This window comes from Balaenoptera borealis (assembly GCF_965194805.1).
Source record: "Balaenoptera borealis genome assembly, chromosome: 8".
Taxonomy (NCBI): domain Eukaryota; kingdom Metazoa; phylum Chordata; class Mammalia; order Artiodactyla; family Balaenopteridae; genus Balaenoptera; species Balaenoptera borealis.
The window spans coordinates 41,769,069-41,787,470 of record NC_138865.1 but is presented as its reverse complement, the minus strand read 5'-3'; the positions used below and the strand labels follow the sequence as shown (position 1 = coordinate 41,787,470).

The 18,402-nt window shown below is 37.0% G+C and overlaps 1 protein-coding gene across 8 annotated transcripts in view; it reads left to right on the top strand.

Moving 5' to 3' along the window:
• The window catches only part of UBAP1 (ubiquitin associated protein 1), a gene marked incomplete at its 5' end in the record, with an annotated part of 73,731 nt that overhangs the window by 12,277 nt on the left and 43,052 nt on the right, over positions 1-18,402 (top strand). The gene's annotated exons all lie outside the window — the stretch shown is intronic.

Genomic DNA, 18,402 nt, shown 5'->3' with positions numbered 1-18,402 from the left:
GTATGTTTTCATTTCTCTCAGGGATTACACTTAACATCTTAAATTTCGAACAGTCTAGTTTGAACTGATAACCGACTTAACTTCAATATCATACAAAGACTCTGATCCTGTATGGTTCTGTACTACCCCCTTTAAACGTTGTTGTCACAAATTGCAACTTATGTGCAACATGGATGAACCTGGAGGGCATTATGGTAAGTGAAATAAGCCAGGTATAGAAAGACAATAACATAGGTTTTTTTTCCGGTTGCGTTGGGTCTTCATTGCTGCGGGCGGGCTTTCTCTAGTTGTGGCGAGTGGTGGCTACTCTTCATTGAGGTGTGCTTGCTTCTCATTGCAGAGGCTTCTCTCATTGCTGAGCATGGGCTCTAGGCACGTGGGCTTCAGTAGTTGCAGCACATGGGCTCAGTAGTTGTGGCACACGGGCTCTAGGGCACGCAGGCTTCAGTAGTTGTGGTGCTTGGGCTCTAGAGCGCAGGCTTAGCAGTTGTGGCGCACGGGCTTAGTTGCTCCGCGGCATGTGGGATCTTCACAGACCAGGGCTCGAACCCGTGTTCTCTGCATTGGCAGGTGGATTCTTAACCACTGTGCCACCAGGGGAGTCCAGTAACATAGATTTATAATAATTTTTGTGCATTAAAAAAAACAATCTGTACTAAATAAAAAGGGGAGTTGGAAACCGAAAACAATACTAGCTGTTAGCCCATTTATTCTTTTTTTAATAAATTTATTTATTTATTTATTTATTTATTTATTTATTTTTGGCTGTGTTGGGTCTTTGTTGCTGTGTGCAGGCTTTCTCTAGTTGCGCGGAGTGGGGGCTACTCTTCGTTGTGGTGCACAGGCCTCTAATTGCAGTGGCTTCTCTTGTTGTGGAGCACAGGTTCTAGGTGCACAAGCTTCAGTAGTTGTGGCACGTGGGCTCAGTAGCTGTGGCCTGCAGTCTCAGTAGCTGTGGCCTGCAGGCTCTAGAGTGCAGGCTCAGTAGTTGTGCCTCACGGGCTTAGTTGCTCCATGGCATGTGGGATCTTCCCAGACCAGGGCTCGAACCTGTGTCCCCTGCATTGGCAGGCGGATTCTTAACCACTGTGCCACCAGGGAAGTCCTAGCCCATTTATTCTTAGCAGAGATCTTTATTTCTTCCTGAGGTTTTGAGTTACTGTGGTATTGTGCTATTTCAGCCTGAAGGACTTTTTTTTTTTTTTTTTTTAATTTATTTATTTTTAGTTTTGGCTGCCTTGGGTCTTTGTTGCTGCGCGCGGGCTTTTCTCTAGTTGCGGCGAGCGGGGCTACTCCTCGTTGCGGTTCCTGGGCTTCTCATTGGGTGGCTTCTCTTCCTGCAGAGCACGGGCTCTAGGTGCACGGGCTTCAGTAGTTGTGGCGCTCAGGCTCAGTAGTTGTGGCTCACGGGCTCTAGAGCACAGGCTCAGTAGTTGTGGTGCGTGGGCTTAGTTCCTCCGCGGCATGTGGGATCTTCCCGGACCAGGGCTCGAACCCGTGTCCCCTGCACTGGCAGGCAGATTCCTTAACCACTGCACCACCAGGGAAGTCCCACTGAAGGACTTTTAACATTTCCTGTAGGCAACAAACTCTCTCAGGTTTATTTATCTGAGAATGTTTCAGTTTCTCCCTCATTTAAAAAAAGAAATTATTTTTTTGGGTTACGTCGGGGTCCTAGTTGCAGCATGTGGGATCTTTCATTGCAGTGCAAGGGCTCTTCGTTGCAATGCGTGGGCTTCTCTCTAGTTCTGGTGCACAGGCTCAGTAGTTGTGGCACGTGGGCTCTCTGGTTGTGGCATGTGGGCTCCGGAGCACATGGGCTCTGTAGCTGTGGTGCAGGCTCCAGAGCGTGTGGGCTCTGTAGTTGTGGTGTGCACTCTCCAGGGCGTGAGGGCTCTGTAGTTGTGGCGGGCAGGCTTAGTTGCCCCGTGGCATGTGGGATCCTAGTTCCCTGACCAGGGATCGAACCTGTTCCCTTCATTGGAAGGTGGATTCTTAACCACTGGACCACCAGGGGAGTCCCCCTCCCTCATTTTTTGTTTTTTTAATTAATTTATTTTTGGTTGCGTTGGGTCTTCCTTGCTGTGCGTGGGCTTTCTCTAGTTGTCACGAGCAGGGGCTACTCTTCTTCGTGGTGTGCAGGCTTCTCATTGCGGTGGCTTCTCTTGTTGCGGAGCACGGCCTCTAGGCGCGCGGGCTTCAGTAGTTGTGGCATGCGGGCTCAGAAATTGTGGCTCATGGGCTCTAGAGCACAGGCTCAGTAGTTGTGGCATACGGGCTTAGTTGCTCCGTAGCATGTGGGATCTTCCCGGACCAGGGCTCGAACCTGTGTCCCCTGCATTGGCAGGTGGATTCTTAACCACTGCGCCACCAGGGAAGTCCCCCTCCCTCATTTTTGAAGGACAGTTTTTGCCAGATACAGTATTCTTGGTTGACAGTTCTTTTTTCTTTTGTTAATTTAAATGTGTCATCCTACTGTCTTCTGTTCTTCATAGTTTCTGATTAGAAATTGGCTGTTAATCTGTTGAGGCTCCCTTGTAAATGATGAGTTGCTTCTCTTGCTTTTAATGATTCATTCTTTTTTTTCAACCGTTTGGTTATAATTTGTCTTGGTTTGAATCTCTTTGAGTTTATCCTACTTGGAGTTCATTGAGCTTCTTGGATTTGTAGATTCATGTCTTTCATCAAATCTGGGAAGATTTTGGCCGTTATTTTTTAAAATAGTCTTTCTGCCCTTTTCTCTTTTCTGGGACTCCTGTAATGTGGATGTTGATATGCTTAATGGCATCCCACAGGTCTTTTAGGCTCAGTTTGCTTTTCTTTATTCTTTCTTTGTAGACATTGCTCTATCTTCAAGTTTGCTGATTCTTCGTTTTGCCTGCTCAGATCTGCTGTCGTACCCATCTAGTGAACTTTTTGTTTCAGTTAGGATATTTTTAGCTCCAGAATTAAAACTACCGAAGTATAGAAAGTTGAACATGAAAGCCTTCTTTTACCTTCTTCCAGAACTAACCATTGTTAACAGTTTGGTATGAATCCTTTCTGATTTTTGTGTACATACAAAAAGCCATGCAAATATATGTGCTTGTTGAGTTTTTTTTAAGCTTTTTGTTTTGATACAATTTCAGATTTACCAGAAAACTTGCAATAATAGTACAAAGAGTTCCTGTATACCTTCTATTGAGATTACCTACATGTTTCATATTTTTGTTATGTTCTTCACTCATTCTCCTTTCCTATCATCTATCTGTCCTCTATTTGTATTTACATATACACATTATTTTTTTCATAATTGCTTGAAAGTAAGTTGGGACTTCCCTGGTGGTGCAGTGGTTGAGAATCCGCCTGCCAGTGCAGGGGACATGGGTTCGATCCCTGGTCTGGGGAGATCCCACATGCTGCAGAGCAACCAAGCCTGTGCGTCACAACTGCTGAGCCCACGTGCCACAACTACTGAAGCCCGTGTGCCTAGAGCCCGTGCTCCACAACAAGAGAAGCCACCGCAATGAGAAGCCTGTGCACTGCAATGAAGAATAGCCCCCGCTTGCTGCAACTAGAGAAAGCCCGTGCACAGCAACGAAGACCTAACACAGCCAAAAATAAATAAGTTAACAAAAAAAGAAAGAAAAAAAAAAAGAAAAGTAAGTTGAAGACATGGTTCCCTATTACTACTTTACAGTGCGTGCTTCCTAAAAATAAGAACATTCTCTCACATAGTCACATACTAATGATCAAAATCAGGAAATTAACTGTTATTGAATCACCCATTGTCCAGCAACATTCTTATAGCAAAAGAACATCCTGGATCATGCATTACATTTAGTGGTTTTGTATTTTTAATTGCCTTTCATCTGATACAGTTTCTTAGTCTTTGTCTTATGACTTTGACATATTTGTAGAGTGCAGACCATTTATTTTATAGAATGTCTCTCAAGATGGGTTTGTTTGATATTTCTTGATGATTAGATTCAGGTTGTTTGATACTTCCTCATGATAGTTTCACTTTTGGCAGGAATACCACAGAATTGATGTGTTCTCAGTGTATCATATATGGAGGTGTCAGTTTGTTCCATTACTGGTAATGTTAATTTTGATCACTTGGTTAAGGTGGTGTCTGCCAAGATAAAGTTACTGTTTTCTCCACCATACTTAATAAAAAATATATTGTGGGGAGATACTCTGAGACTATGTACATATCCCGTTACCCTTGTGGAACTTGAACCCACTTGTTTTAGCATCTACTGATACTGATTCTTCAGATTATTGATATGATGGTTGCCAATTATGAGTTAGGTTTAATGCACAGTTTTAGAAAATTAAAATGTGATTATTCTGCAGCCTCTTTCATTTTACACTATAGCAGTAACATCTTTTTATTTCTTTATTTTAGAAAGTTCCAAACTTATAAATGTAGATCTAGCCATAACAGCTGTCAATCTGCCTTTCTTCCTCCCTCTCTCCCTCCCTTCCTCTTTTTCTTTCTTTCTTTCTTTCTTTTTAATAAATTTCAGGTGTACAACATAGTGATTCACAATTTTTAGAGGTTATACTCCATTTATAGTTATTATAACAATCTTATTTCATATACATGCCCTCTTCCCAGTTATTTTGGAGCAAATCCCAGGCATATCATTCCATCTGTAAATATATTCTTGTGTATCTCTGAAAGATAGGAATTATAAAAAAACTGTAATACCGTTGTCCTACCTTAAAATTTAACTTATTTAATATTATCAGATATCCAGTTAGTGTTCATATTTTCCCAATTGTTTTGACTTTTTTCCTCAGTGTGTTTGGATTGGGATCCAAATAAGATCTGTATGTTGTGATTGCTTTATTTATTTAAGTAATATTTTTTAAAATTTTAATTTAATTAAATTAATTAATTTATTTGGTTGCACCGGGTCTTAGTTGTGGCTCGCCGGCTCCTTAGTTGCAGTACGTGGGCTCCTTAGTTTTGGCATACAAACTCTTAGTTGTGGCATGCATGTGGGATCTAGTTCCTTGACCAGGGATTGAACCCCCCAGCCCCCTGCATTGGGAGAGCAGAGTCTTAACCACTGCATCATCAGGGAAGTCCCTATGATTGCTATAGATTTATTGCTTATGCTCTTTTTTAACTTATAGATTCCCTCCTTTCTATTTTTCTTTTTTTTTTTTCTTTGAAATTCTGTGTTGACGGAAACAATTTTTCCTGAAAAGTGTCTTACAGCTAGGAGTTTGCTGTTTAATTCAATTTACTACTATTTCAATTAGAATTTAGTGTCTATATATAAATATAAGTATACATATATACAAATATATGAGGTTTGTTTCTTATTTTCCTTTTTTTCTCCTTCCTTTGTCAAATTTTGGTATCAGTATTATGCTAATCTCATATGATAACTTGGAAATTTGGCAACATTAATTCAATAGGTACTTACTAAGCACTATTTACAGACACTATGCTTGGTGAAATGGTGAACAAAACCAAAGTGGTTCTTGTACTCATAATGCTTAAAGCCTAGTGGAGAAAGCTAGGCAATAAATAAACCCTGTATAAAACTACAAACTGCAAAGCTGTGTTTGTCTGTTGCCATTTTATGTGTTGGAATAATTTAAGTAAAATAGGAATAATTTGTTGCTTAAAGATTTACTAGAACTTTAAATAAAATCATCTATTCTGATGCTTATATTTACATAAAATTATTTTATTTGCCTGTGAAATTACTTAGCAACCCTTACCTTCTCCCCTCAGATCCTTGATATTCTGTGAAGTTGTGCCATTTTTATATTGTTTGTTCCCTGGTATTGCACAGTGTTCCCCTGGGGGTATGAGTTCTCAAGTTTGGTGAGCAAGGCTCTGTTACTCCTTTGTTTCTATGGGAAAAAAATCATTCAGATTTCACAAGACTGAAACAGTCAGAATGATGCAATCCACTGAATGTGAAGACTGTTGAAAGGACAGAAAAATTATGTTTTTGATTACTTCTCTCAGATCAGATTAATAGCCTCTGGTATGATAATTAGCTTCTTTGTATTTTAAATTGACCAATTATTTTGTATTGGCTTCTAGTAGAGTGAAATTGTTTTATTAGTGTCAAATAGTAAGCATTTTCTTCTCCTTCAACATGGGTGTGGACTATGTATACCTACTGAGTCATAGATTCAACAAGTAATTACATGTGTTTATGTGCCCTCATAACTAAGAATATGAAGTCTTGTGATATCTTGCTTATATATATTACTATAAAAACGATTGAAGTACGTAGTTATAAAAGAATGTGTCTAGATCCTTAAAGGTTTTGCAAAGATTGTCAGAGGTAATTTACTCCAGGCCTCTCTTTTTACCGAAGAAGCCCTGAATTTTTTTTTTTTCTTCTTCTTTCTTTGAAAGGTTTTGACTGGCTCTAAACCATACCAAATTGATGAAAGAACTGAGACTAGAACCTAAGTTTTTAACTGTCCAGAGTGCTCTTTTCTCTCTTGTATTCTGCCATGAGTTGTGATGTGGTTTTTGAAAGAGTTGGGGAGGAGATGATATTTTTGGTTCAGCAATTTCTTGAAATTATTTCTTCCCAGTTAATGTTTATTCATAGTTTAAAAAATTAAGTTGGATAGGTTTATGGCTGTATTTCCTCTTGGGACATTGTGCTCTTACTTGCTGAACTCTAAATTACATTAAAGGGAATGTTAAGTGAATTTTAGTGAATTGGTTAAGATATTGACTTGAAATTTTTAATTGGCTAATGCTTTATGTCATGACTCCCAATTCTAGCTTTTAGCTAGTCAGTACTTTCCTGTTCTTACATTATGTTAGCCTCACAGACCTCACCATTTCATACTATTTATTGGTAACTACAGGAAATCATTGTTTAACTTTTTTAAGGGCATTGTTTTGTCTAATTTCATTCCCAAGTTATGTATTAGTTAGCTATATAAAATTATCATATTTTCAGAAAGTTTGAGAGGGCAAGAAGACATGAAAAGGCCACCTCTGCTAAAGACTAGACACTGTGCTTGGAGGATTAAGAGGAGCCCAGAGTCCAGGAAAATCCTTGTTTGGATTTTTCTTGACCCATTTTGGAATTAACTAGAGTTCTTAACTGCAGTTCTGATAAAATCACATTGGGTCAGTAACTTGCCTTGACAATACTATATTATCTTTTTTATGTACTACTTGTTGCTTTTTAAATTTTAATGAGCTGATATTTAACTATAACCAGTTTTTATTAAACTGTGAAATGAACTTTGCATTGAGTCACTATTTGCTTTTCTTAAAGCCTTTAGTATACTATATGGTTAGTAGCTTTTGTAAAAACCTCATTTGCAAGAGAAATTAGTGAGAAACCTTGTACAGTACAACAATTTGGCTTTAAAAATAACCTTTTGTTTTCAAAGTTTTTCATGAGGCAAGCATTCAGTTGAATTTTAAGTCTCAGAAAGTTGTTTTTGCCCACTAGCTTTCTGTATAGAGTGAAATAGGTTTTATGTATTTGGGCAGTTGTGCACTGTTACTGCACTTTTGTTTGTTTGGAATTTATTTTGGTATGGAAGTGTGAGGTGAGCATCCAACTTTTTTCTAGGTGGCTACTCAGCTGTCTCATCACTTCACAGCTTTTAAATGGCACTTTATTTATTTTTTAAAAAATATTTATTTATTTATTTATTTATTTGGTTGCTCCAGGTCTTACTTGCGGCACGCAGGATCTAGTTCCCTGACCAGGGATCGAACCTGGGCCCCCTGCACTGGGACCGTGGAGTCTTAACTGCTAGACCACCAGGGAAGTCCCTTAAATGGCACTTTAAATGTCTACATTTGGGGTATTTTTAGGGATTTCTACTCTGTTCCATTGATCTGTTTATGTGCCAGTACAGCACAGCTTTAAGTGTTGTATTTTGTAATAAGTATTTTAATATCTGATAGGCTATTCTCCCTTTATTATTTTCTTTGGAATTTTCTTGGCTATTGTTAATTGTTATTTCCATATGACCTTTAGAGTCAGCTTGTCTAGTTAAAAAAATGAAAACAGAAGACTCCAGTTTTCATTTGCATCATGCCAAATTAATATAGCAACTTAGGAAGAATTGATCTTAATGATGTTGTGTGCCCTAGCCAAGATTATCATATATTTTTCTGGAATTGTATAAGTCTTCTTTTGTGTCTCAGTAGCTTTAGTTGTCTTCCGTTACATCTTAGTTTATTCCTACTTCTTATCTCCTGTGGTATATCATGATTCCTTTATACTTCTTATCTGGTCATTGTATATATGAAGGATATTTGTTTCAGAATATTAATTTGTAATTAATTAAACACCTTTTTGTATTATATTTGTAATAGTTTTTCAGTTTTTGGGCTTCCTTGGGAAAGTGTATCTTCTGACTTTTTATGCTTTTTACTTCTTTCATCTGATGTTAAATAAAGCAATTGTGATAATGGACATCTTTGTCTTGTTCCTGTGCTTACTGGAATCTTTGTATAGTTTCCCCATTAGTCAGCATTCTCTGGCTTTGGTATTGAGAGGGATGATTTTTGTTATTGTTTTAACCTTATGTTAAGGACATGGCTATATGATTTTTCTTCTTAGATCTATTAATATATGGTGAATTATATCAACAGATTCCTAATATTCAACTATCCTGTATTCATGGAATAAATTCCACTTGGACATGATGTATTCCTATAATGTACTACTAAATTTGTGTTTTTTATTTTGAGGATTTTTTAATCTGTATTTATACATGATATTTTTCTGTAGTTTTTTTCTTTTATGGTGTCATATTCTTACTTTAAAAAAATTAGAAACCTTCCTTCTTATGTTTTAGAACCATGAAAATCTCATTGGACTAAGGTTTCTTTTGGGTGGCAAGAGCTCTTTGATAATTTTTTTCTCTTTCCTCTTTGGTTATAGGTCTGGTTAACATTTCTGCCTCTTCTATGGTCAGTTTTGATAGTTAGTATTTTTCTAGAAGATAATCCATTTTATCCTGGTTCTCAAATGTATTTGACAGAAGGGGAACAAAGCAATGACTTGGGATTATTTGAATTTCCTCTGTCATTTTGTATACATATCCACCCCCCCTGCTTTTAAAATTAAGTTAGCTGGATGGTTATAATTTTCCAAAGAACCAACTCTTGGGTTTATTTATTAGTTGATCTGTTTTTCTGATTTTTAATTGATTATTTTCTGCTTATATCTTTGCTGTTTCCATTCTTGTGTTTTCTGTGGGTGTGGTTATTTATACTGTAAGTGCTCATGCTGTGAATTTTCCTCTGAGACTGCTGTGTGCTATAGATTTTCCTGAGTACTGCTTTAGCTGCATGTTGTAGGTTCTCAAGTGCAGTATTTTCATTGTCGTTATCTTTTGCATTTTATTTTTGGTTCCCTCTTTTTTTTTTTGGCTATGCCACACGGCCTAGTTCCCTGACCAGGGATCAAACCTGGGTCCCCAGAGGTGGAAGCGCGGAGTCCTAACCGCTTGACTGCCAGGGAATTCCCTTTTGGTTCCTGCTTTGATCCATGAGTTCTGTAAGAGACAGTTTAGTAATTCAGGTAGTAGGACTTTTTTGTTTTCTGATGTAATTAAATTATAATTTTTTGCCTTTTGACTATTGGTTGTGCTACTGTTGATTTTTGAAATTCATTGGAATTTTCTCTGTGGCCTAATAATTACTCAGTTTTTTGTAAGGTGTTCTGTGGGTACTTAAAAAGGTATATTCTGCTCTTCATCATGGATTGCATTCTTTATCGTCAGTAAAGTAGAACACCTATTACACTTCCATGAAGTCTGTTACCTAGAACCATTTGTGTGTTTTCAGGTATTCTTAGTGGTCTAGAAACCTACGATTTATTCTTTTTTCTGTCTCTGAGATTACGACCTTTTACTAGTTACATACTATGTTGTTTCTTTTTTTGTTTTGTTTTGTTTTGTTTTAACATGAAAACATCACTTCCTTTATTTTGGGTTCCCAAAGTCAAAAGCAAGATTAGAGCTAATATTCAGTCTATCACAGATATTTACTATGCTCAGTGCAATAATGCACTGACAGTTAAAAAAAAAAACCACTGCAATATTGTACATCTTTTCTGTGTTTTACATCATTTTTCCTACAGCTACTGAAAATTCCAGCGTCAGTTTGAAACACAACCTACATGACAGGCTATAAATTGTTAATAGTTCTGCTTCTTTGGAAAAGCACTATTGTGGCATTTGCTCATTTTAGCAGACAGCACAAGGGGAAAAAAATAAGAAAAAATAGTTCTCTTACCAGTGTCTGGGGTTTGTTTTCCCTCTGTTGCTCACTATATTTTTTTCCCCTTAATTACAAAGTATGTGTATGTATGTCAGTTGGTGGATATGTTCTCAGTATAGGAAAGTTGGAAAGCAAATAGCATAAAAAGAAAAAACCAAAAGCCTCACCTGTAAACCCATCACCCAGATATAACCACCATTGTAAGACTATGTCTTATCCTTATTTGTTTCCATATTCACGTAGATATACTTCCCTCTTTTCCAAAATGGCAGGGTGTTTAACATATGGTTGCCAGCTTTTTATTTTGCCAGTAAAGACATCTTTATTTTATTTATTTATTTATTTATAAAATAAATTTGTTTTATTTATTTATTTTTGGCTGCGTTGGGTCTTCGTTGCTGCGCGTGGGCTTTCTCTAGTTGCGGCAAGCGGGCTTCTCATTGCAGTGGCTTCTCTTGTCGCAAAGCACGGGCTCTAGGAGCGCAGGCTTCAGTAGTTGTGGCACATGGGCTCAGTAGTTGTGGCTTGCGGGCTTAATTGCTCTGTGGCATGTGGGATCTTCCCAGACCAGGGATCGAACCCTTGTCTCTTGCATTGGCAGGCAGATTCTTAACCACTGCACCACCAGGGATGTCCCTAAAGACATCTTTAAGACGTTACTGTGTAAATGATATCACTTAACCTGAATACTGAATATTTAATTTGGAAACATGAATATTTTTCCTTCATTTTATTATACCATTATAGATTTATGGTATGTTTAGAGTTGGCTGATTATTCAGTCTACTACCCTTATCTTACCCATGAAGAAACTGAGGCTCCAAAATGTCTCTTGAGACCTGAGAGAGAAGAAAGCTTTTTGTCAATGAGTATAGTATAGTCTAGTATTGACATTTTAATGGCATCTACATGTGTGATTTTTTTTTTTCTTTTTCTTTGGCCGTGCCACAGGGCTTGTGGGGTCTTGGCTCCCTGACCAGGGATTGAACCTGCGCCCTTGGCAGTGAAAGCTCGGAGTCCCAACCTCTGGACTATGCCAGGGAATTCCCTACACGTGTGATTTTTTTTCATATATATGTTGTATGGGTGTTAACTTGGTTTTCAGACTTGAAATTTGATGATTTCCAAAGCCATCTTTCTCTGTAAATTGGAGAATTTCCAGGATTAATTTGCATCTTGGGAAATTCCTGATTACAGCTCACATTGTTGTGTGTGATTGGGATAGCTTACTGAGTTGTTAAATTGCTGTTTTGTATTGGGAAGATGTTTGTAGTGTGTAATTTAATGATGATACGAGAAAGGGAAGAAAGAAAATTAGAACATTAATATTAAATTGCCCTTGGGCTTTCTCTTCCCCTTACGAAGCTGCCTGGGCCTTGCTAATATGTTTTCATTCTCCTGGTCTCCTACCCTTACTTCCTTTCCCCTACCCTCCTCACCTTTCCCTTTTTTCATTCCTTACTCTATCTCTTCTGCCTCTTGCATTCTAACTCCTTCTCTCCCTGCAGTTCTATCCTTGTTACCTATTTCCCCATCTCTCTTTGTTCTTAGATGTCTTTAATCAGTGATTCAAAATTTTAAGTTTTCCGGTTTTCTTCCTGTAGTATTTGAACTAAAGTGGCACTGAACCAGCAAAATAAAACATTGCTTTTAATTCTTGGTTGCTTCAGGGAGTTCTGCACTTTATTAGTGTAAAGTTTATGAATTAAAAATGTGTGTTATTGTTAGTTTTACTTTCTACTTTTCCTTTAATAGAAGCATTTATATTTATTTTAGCGGAAATTTATGATTGCTTAAGAATTTTTTTCTCGTGAGCATTTGTAATTTTACATTTGGGGCAAATATATTGTTTTCAGTCTTGTTTTGGGTACATTTGTTACTTAGTAAAAGCAACTTGTAAAAACATTTTAAAACTTATACTTATTTCCCATCATTTATATGCTTTTAATGAACACTCTTCATGCCATCACAACCTATTTTCTGAATTTTCCGTAATTTAATCATTTTCATGATTGAACATTTAGATTATAGGAAAGTATTATAAAATAAGTATTTATAATTAAATATAGGAAGTTTATGTGGAAGCTCAAACACACACATCACACACACACACACACACACACACACACACACAATCACTTGATTTTGCTCAGATGTTCCAGGAAAAAAAAGTTGACCCTAAGTAGCTATTAAAATGCTTTTGATACTTCAGAGGTAGTGAAGTGTTACTGCATAGCAGACATTAGAAAAATCTTTAAGTGACCAAATATGGATGGATTTCTCATATTCTTATGGTTTGTGGAAAATATAATAGGAGTTGCGTTCAGTGAACTATTTTAATATTTAAAGAAAACCCCTAGATAATCTACATTTTATCAGCTCTATTGAGGCATAATTTTAAAGAATTTTCACCTGTTTTTTAGTAATAAGGGGTACTGTGTTTTAATTTTCATTTATTAGTCTTTCTTTCTTTTTTTTTTTTTTTAGTAATCTTTTATTTATTTATTTATTTTTATATTTATTTTTGGCTGTGTTGGGTCTTTGTTTCTGTACAAGGGCTTTCTCTAGTTGCGGCAAGCGGGGGCCACTCTTCATCGCAGTGCGCGGGCCTCTTCACTATCGCGGCCTCTATTGTTGCGGAGCACAGGCTCCAGATGCGCAGGCTCAGTAGTTGTGGCTCACGGGCCTAGTTGCTCTGCGGCATGTGGGATCTTCCCAGAGCAGGGCTCGAACCTGTGTCCCCTGCATTGGCAGGCAGATTCTCAACCACTGCGCCACCAGGGAAGCCCTATTAGTCTTTCTTTAAGAGAAATTTTGCTTTGTTGCTGATAATATGCATGTTTCTTTTTAAAATTTAATTTAATTTAATTATTTATTTTTGGTTGTGTTGGGTCTTCGTTGCTACACGCAGGCTTTCTCTAGTTGAGGTGAGTGGGGGCTACTCTTCGCTGTGGTGCGCATGCTTCTCATTGTGGTGGCTTCTCTTGTTGCGGAGCATGGGCTCTAGATGTGCAGGCTTCAGTAGTTGTGGCATACGGGCTTAGTTGCTCCTCAGCATGTGGGACCTTCCCGGACCAGGGATCGAACCCGCGTCCCCTGCATTGGTAGGCGGATTCTTAACCACTGTGCCACCAGGGAAGTCCCAATATGCATGTTTTAATGGGGTAGGGTGTAGTTATTGATTTGCATTTCCCTGACTAGTGAAAAATGTGTTAAACATCTCATGTGCTTCTTAGTCATTTGTGTATCTTCTTTGGAGAATTGACTATTCAGATTCTTTTGCCAACTTTCTAATTGGATGTCTTTTATTATTGAATTGTAGAGTTATTTATATATTCTAGATACAAGTCCCTTATCAGATAGATGATTTGCAAATATTTTCTCCCTTTCTGTGGGTTTTCTTTGGTTGAGGCTTTTTTAAAAAACCCATTAAAAATTCATTTAAATTTGATTGATATATATACACTAATATGTATAAAATGAATAATTAATAAGAACCTGCAATATAAAAAAAAACAAAATAAAATTCAAAACTCTTCGAGGGAAAAAAAATTCATTTAAATTTGGTGGAACTTCTTTAAAACATTCCTGATGTTAGCTTGTTCACAGAATTATTTATTAAATCAGAGCCTCAAAAAAAAAAAAGAAATCAGAGCCTCTCCCAAGCCATTTACCTCTCAAAAACAGCTGCTTCTTCAAACAGCTGATATCCCACAATATCAGTAAATATTAGGAACACAGAGATGAAAACACTAATTTCCTGCACCTGTCTGTGAGCATATTCCCAGGTCTCGTTGCTGGATGCTTAGATTCTGCTTCTTTCAACAGAGATTTAGAAAAAATACATTTCTGGTCTTTGCCTCTGTGGGAAGATTGAGGCTGCCAAGAATCTTGCTTCTGGGTTTAAAAGTCTCCCTGTATTGTTGTGGTTTATGTACATTATGATGACACTGAAGCCTGTAAGAGTCTATGAAATGTCTTCTGTACATAGAAGAAAGTTAAATCATTTTCAGTATGGTTTGTTGGTTCTTTGAAAATTGATGATCCATATACTTTAAAATTTTAACTCTCCATTAACTAGTAGAATATCAGCCAGAATGTTTCATCCCAACATCATGCTGGAAAACTGAAACTTTTAAAGTAAAGCTTTAAAGAAATTATAAAATTAATACTTGTTTGCCATACAGTGTTCAGAAACTGTAGAAAAATTTTATGCATTATTCCCAGTGCTACCACTTAGAGGCAGCCACTTTAAATATGTTTAATGTATTTCCTTCCGATGTTTTTCTTTTCACAAATTAAAAAATATGGCTTGTTTCTTTTAAAATCTGTGAATGCTTACTTTTTCCATAATACTTTTTATCCTTAAGGGGGTTGAGCACAAGCTTTGTCTTCTACTCAATGTTGTGGTTAAGTCCATAGCAGTTAACTAACCAGTAACTTTCTGTGACTAATGGAAATGGCACGGTAATTGTTCGCTGTTGACACTTAAAACTATACTTGAATGACATTTGCTGGCTATTAGGCCTTAATATGGGGTCACCTACACTACCTACAATGTGGGGTCACTGGACGTCAGGACAAATATATGCTCTTGCTACTGTTATAGTATGACTTTCTAACCAATGTAGGACAGATAAGTTGGGATGTGAAATAAGCTACGGAAATGCCTCTGTGAAGTGGCCTTGGCAAAGTTAGAATCAAGAATGGGCTATTGGAAGTGGTTTGTTTTGTTTGTTTGGTAGCTGCTTTTTTCCCCCCACTAAAGAGAGTTAATTTATTATCCTTCAGATTGTAAAAATTAATGAATAAATTTCTCGTTTACCAATGACTGAAATTATTACTTATTTCACTCATAATAGCCATTATGAAAGTGAAAAAATGTCACTCATCTTTCTCTTTCCCTTCCTCTGTACCTAAATAATCATTCTTTAGTTTGCATACCTTATCAAATTCAGAGCTACTTTTTTTTTTGGTAACAGCTTTATTGATATAATTCATATCTCATACAATTCAACCATTTAAGAATACAATTCAGTAGTGTTTAGTATATTCACAGAGTTTTTGGACTATCACCACAGTCAGTTTTAGAACATTTTCATCACCCCATAGAGAAATTTGGTTCCTGCTAGCCATGGTGACTGCATTGTAAAAACTGTTTTAGCCTTGCTCTTTGCGCAGTTTAAAAGGTATTTTACCAGTTAAAGACATAGTGTTAAAATAATGTTAATTGAATTTGTAATTTTCAACTTGTGTTTCATTCTTTCTTTCTAAAGGAACCTAAGCTAAGAGAGAGATAAACCGATTTACTTGCACTTAAAATTTTTTTTTTGCTTTTAAATTGGGAAGAAATCCATTGTTAGAAACCATACTTCACTGTAGAAAACCCTTGTCATCAGGCAGAAAGCATACTAATAGAATTTGGTACAGCTATATAATATGTTGTTTTGAATTTTGGCACTTTAAAAATGAAACTTTATTCTACTAGTGGAGTAGCTTAAAATATTATTAGTGTTATTCAGTGATCCTATCTAATTTCAGTGTGATGGGTATATATATACACTTTTTAAAAATTTGAAGGTATAGTAAAATTTACCCTGTTTTCAGTTCTGTGATTTGTGACAAATGCATATAGTCCTGTAACCATTAGTGTGCAATCAAATATAGAAGTTTCAATAACCTCAAAAAATTCCCACATTCCCCTTTATATAGTCAGTTCCTTCCCCTACTATTAGTGTCCAGTAGCTAGATTACTTTTTTGTTCTTGTAGTTTTGCCAATTCTGGAATATTGTAAATGGAATCCTATTCCGTACATATATGTATGTAACCTTTTGAGTTTGGCTTCTTTCACTTACCATAATGCATTTGAGATTCATCCAAGTTGTTGTAGTGTATCAGCATATCACATACAGTCCACCCATTTAAAGTGTACAATCCAGTGGCTTTTAGTATATTCACAGAGTTGTGCAGTCATCACCATAATCACATTTAGAACATTTTCATCACCCCAAAAAGAAACCCTGTATCTCTTAGCCATAATTTCCCCATCCCCCTGAGTTAATTTTTATATATGGTGCAAGGTATGGATTGAGGTTTATTTTTTGCATACAAATGTCTGGCATCATTTGTTGAGAAGACTGTTCTTTCCCCTTTGAATTGCCTTGCACCTTTGTTGAAAATCAGTTAACTATATGCATATGGGTCTATTTCTTTTTTTTTTTCCACTGTCATTATTTTAATATCATTTTGAACAAAAAATCCACTTGTTCCATACTTCACAACACTCAGCTCTTCTGATCTACACATGTCTGGGTCAGTTTGAATTCTTTTCTCAGTGAAGTACAGCCTAAAGCACTTGAGTGGTTGGCCGTTACGGTACATCTTTGGGACATTTTTTTCATATGGGTCTATTTCTGTACTCTGTTCTGTTGGTCTGTGTGATATATTTATGCCATTTCCATATTGTCTTAATTACTCTAATAGTAAGTCTTGAAGTTAGGTGGTAAGTTCTCCAGCTTTGTTCTTTTTCAAAATTGTTTTGGCTATTCTGTTTCCTTTGCCTTTACATGTAAATTTTAAAATCAACTTGTCAGTTTCTTAAACTCCTGTACAGATTTAATTATTTTGAATAATTTTCACATGATAGGTGCAATATACTCTCCTTCTTTAAAAAAACTTACAGTGGAACATACAGGCATACCTCGGAGATATTGTGGGTTCAGTTCCAGACCACTGAAGTAAAACGAATATCGCAATAAAGCAAGTCACACAAGGTTTTTTGGTTGCCCAGTGCATGTAGAAGTTATGTTTACACTATACCATAGTCTATTAAGTGTGCAATAATAGCATCATCTAAAAAAACAATGTGCACGGGACTTCCCTGGTGGTCCAGTGGTTAAGAATCTGTCTTCCAATGCAGGGGATGTGCATTTGATCCCTGGTGGGGGGACTAAGATCCCACATGCTGGGTGGCGGGGTGGGCAACTAAGCCCGAGGGCCACAACTACCGAGCACGTGGGCCACAGCTAGAGAGCTTGTGTGCCGCAACTACAGAGCCCATGAGCCACAACTAGAGAGAAGCCTGCGTGCCACAACGAATTTCCCACGTGCTGCAACTAAGACCTGATGCAGCCAAAAAAATTTAAAAGTTTATTGCTAAAAAAGTCATAACAGTTATAATAGTAACATTGAAGGTCATTGATCACCATGACAAATATAATTATAATGAAAAAGTTTGAAATATCTTGGGAATTACCTAAATGTGACACAGACACGAGGTGAGCAAATGCTGTTGGAAAGATGGCGCCTTAGACCTTAGACTTGCTCAATGCAAGGTTGAGCATACCTTCAATTTGCGCAGTAAAGTGAAGTGCAATAAAATGTAGATCATTTTAAGTATGATGCCTTGCATTGTACTGTAGGTAATACAGGCTAGTAGAGACCATACCATATATTCATTATGCTTACGTCTTAGGTTAGTTAAAGGTATAAACATCATATCAAGGGAAATAAACTTTTAGGTTGAAGATCTCAGATTGTCTGTGCAAGAAAAGGACTTTGTACCTACTCATGTAAGGGCAAAGTGTAAAGATAATACTAAGCTAGATGTGTGGTTTTATGGGTTTTTCCTCCTTCCTGTTTTGGAATTTTTTTTTTTTTGGCCACACCACACAGCTTGTGGGGTCTCAGTTCCCCGACCAGGGATTAAAACCGCCCTGGCAGGGAAAGTGCCGAGTCCTAACCACTGGATTGCCAGGAAATTCCACTTTTTTGAAATTTTATACAAAATTAAAACAGTACAAAAGGTTGTATGTCATTGATTCCCTAATTCAGAAATGTCAGTCTTACAGTTACATTTGTCAGTAAAAGGTCTATATTTACATACTGAATAAAATGGGATATATAAAAAATCTTGACAGAACTACAGATATTGACATTAGTAGCTTATATCAGGAAGATAAATGTTTAGTAATTTTTTTTGACAGTTTGTGTATAGATTGGTCAATGGCCAGTTTGCTGTTCTAATGTTTTTTTTTCCCAGAACATGCAGATTTCAGAAATGTTTTTTTTTCTAGAAAAGTGGTTTCTCCCCCTTTCTGCTTTCTTTTTTGAGACTTTGGGACTGAGAAGTTTGAGGGTTATGTCAGTCCTGGAACCTTTCAGTCTT